This window comes from Zea mays, chromosome 2 (genome assembly GCF_902167145.1).
Source record: "Zea mays cultivar B73 chromosome 2, Zm-B73-REFERENCE-NAM-5.0, whole genome shotgun sequence".
NCBI classification, from domain to species: domain Eukaryota; kingdom Viridiplantae; phylum Streptophyta; class Magnoliopsida; order Poales; family Poaceae; genus Zea; species Zea mays.
This window is the reverse complement of record NC_050097.1, coordinates 243024163-243027315: the sequence shown is the minus strand read 5'-3', so window position 1 is coordinate 243027315 and position 3153 is coordinate 243024163.

Below are 3153 nucleotides of genomic sequence, written 5' to 3'. Positions count from 1 at the left end.
GCTCAAGCCTCGGATCTACAACGATCTCAACAAGTTCGGCAAGCGGTGGATGAAGGAACTCCCCTCGGTGGTCTGGAGCCTGAGGACAACGCCGAGCCGAGCCACGGGTTTCACGCCGTTCTTCCTGGTCTACGGGGCCGAGGCCGTCTTGCCCACTGACCTGGAATACGGCTCTCCGAGGACGAGGGCCTATGACGATCAAAGCAACCAAGCTAGCCGAGAAGACTCGCTGGACCAGCTGGAAGAGGCTTGGGACAAGGCCTTACTACACTCGGCGCGGTACCAGCAGTCCCTGCGACGCTACCACGCCCAAGGGGTCCGGCCCCGAGACCTCCAGGTGGGCGACCTGGTGCTTCGACTGCGGCAAGACGCCCGAGGGAGGCACAAGCTCACGCCCCCTGGGAGGGGCCATTCGTCATCGCCAAAGTTCTGAAGCCCGGAACGTACAAGCTGGCCAACAGCCAAGGCGAGGTCTACGGCAACGCTTGGAACATCCAACAGCTACGTCGCTTCTACCCTTAAGATGTTTTCAAGTTATTCATATACCTCGCACCCACGCAAAGTTTAGTCATCAAGGAAGGGTCGGCCTCGCCTCGGCAAAGCCCGACCCTCCCTCGGGGGCTAAAAGGGGGGGAACCCCCTCTGCGTTGAAATTTTCCTCGAAAAAAAAGATCTCTTCTGCCAGAATATCTTTCGTGCTTTTTGACTACTTCGAAAAGTGGATCCTGAAAACGACGGAGTACACGTAAGCAGCCAAGGCTGACCGAGCCGAGGGACTCCTACGCCTCCGGGATACGGATACCTCACTCATCACCTTCTGCGAGAAGTAACTCGCGTTCGGATAAAGTGACTCCGCGGACCGAACAAGTCTTTACGTTCGGAAGCTCTTCTGCCGAAGCGATCCTTCGAGCCTTCTCGACTGAGTCGGTGACAGGGCCTCATGGACGGGTAAAGGTGCGCGTAAGCGGCAAGGCCGACCGAGCCGAGGGACTCCTACGCCTCCGGGATACGGATACCTCACTCGTCACCTTCCGCGAGAAGCAACTCTCGCCCGCACAAACATCCCTGTTACCGACAAAAAAGTCCAGATACTCAAAACAAGAGGAAAGGAGACGCAGCTTTACAACACAGCGAGGGTGTGTATTCTGGCCTCGGCGGCCGCAGAAGGCACACGCTACAAGACACTCTGATCCTGCAGGCTCGGGTCTTGGCGCTGGAAGGGGGCAGCAGCACCCTCGGCATCGACGACACCTTCGGCGAGATCCGACCTAGCCTCGGACGGCGACGCGGTCTGAGGATCTCCGCTCTGGAGGACGACGTCATCATCACGCCCGGGCAACCGCTGCCAGGGACTTCTCCGGGAATCCGGCCCGAGCAGGCGGCCCGGCTGGTTACCCCTGGGGCCTCGGTCAACCATCTTCCAAGGGCGCCAGCCCGACCCGAGGCCTCGGCTGATCGACTCCGGCGTCGGTCCCGCTGACGGACAACCCAGCTAGGCTCTGGCCAACCAGGTTTCATTTTTGAGCCAACTCCGCCTCTGTTCATGCTGATACCGCTACCCCTGGCCTCGGCTCGTCGAAGAGCGGCCAAGGGGTCCCTTTAACTAAGCTAGAGGAGCCTCAGACAACAAGGCCGACCGAGCCGAGGGACTCCTACGCCTCCGGGATACGGATACCTCACTCGTCACCTTGACACGGGGCGACTCATGCTTGGTGAAGCGGTTCAGATAATTAACAGGTGAGTCTTAGTGCTCGAAAATGAGGAAAAAACACGGCTCCGTGCCAAAATTACATACATGTTCAGGCCCCGAAAGCCATAATGAACAAAACACTGGCATTCGAAGTGCCATTACAAACGGAACTCCGGTTCCCCCTCCGCAGGTACGAACAACCCCACCCGATTGGGGTGGGCCTGCGGAGCAACAGAAGACCGACGAACGGCGCGCCGTCACCTGCTCCAGCAGCGGCGACGACGACGACTTCTGCCCGGGGGGCCGAACAGCGGCAGCACTGACCTCAGGGCGGATGCTGCTGCCAGGAGGCCCCCGCCCATGCCCAAACTCGTGAGGCAAGGACGGGCAGAAGGCCGTAGAGTTGGAGGTCGGTCCGTGGCCGGCCTTGGCTATCAGCGCCGGCGGAAGAACCTCTTCAAGCTGTCGTGGCAGACGCCGGCGCTGCGAGCGGCTCCGAAGCCACTCGCGTCCGAGAGCCAGGCACGGTGCAGCTGCCGGCGCCACGGACGACGACTGCCCTTCCCTCCGATCACTGAGTGAAGGAGCGGGTCGCCGCCCACGCAGGGGCCGACCCCAACTCGGCACGCTCCCCTCCCCAGCCTTGGTGATGAAAATCCTTGAGGCTGAGGGAGGGGCAGAGGCTGCAGCCCGGCTCGCTTTCCCCCACCATCAAGCTGGAGGTCACCATCTTGGGTGACTGCCGGCGGAGGGGTGCAGCCGGGCTGCATGATGAAAATCCTTGAAGCCGAACGATGGCTGAAAGGTACCATCTCCCACGGAGTTGCGTTCCTCCAACGATGAGGCAAAAAGACGACGGGCATCCCCCATCCGGGGGCTTGGAAGGTGGAAAGACGCGATGCATAAGGAAGGGAGAAGATATGGTCGCCTTCCGAAAGGGATCGCCCTCCTTTTAAAGGCCACTCTCCCTGCTTGCGCCTCCAACCGTCACGGGCTGAGTCTTCTCCAACACGCTCCAAGGTCCTCCCCTGCGGCGCGGGGGCTGGGTCCCACATGTCATGCAAACCGGCTCGGAGCAGAAGAAGCCAAACCGCCGCGCGTGCTGCACACAACTGCCCAGCGGTTACAATTGACCCTCCACTTTTGCCCAAACCAACGGGCGAAAGAGGCGGGCAGCCATGCAGGCGGCATGCAACCGCGCCAAGTGGACGCGCTTCTCTAACCCCCGACACGCCAGCGTGGAGGCTCACGCCCACGCGTCACGCAACCGGCGCGCCGGATGCTGCATGCAAGCAACTGCACCGCCACTTGCGCCACCACCGCGCCTCCTCGATTGCGGAACCAGTACCGCGACTCGAGGCGACCCAGCGCACGACCCAGCGACGCCAGCCTGACGCGGCGGTCAACACGGCCAAAAGTGGGCCGGCAGTAATGGCGGTGGCAGGCGGGCGGGAGCAGCGGTC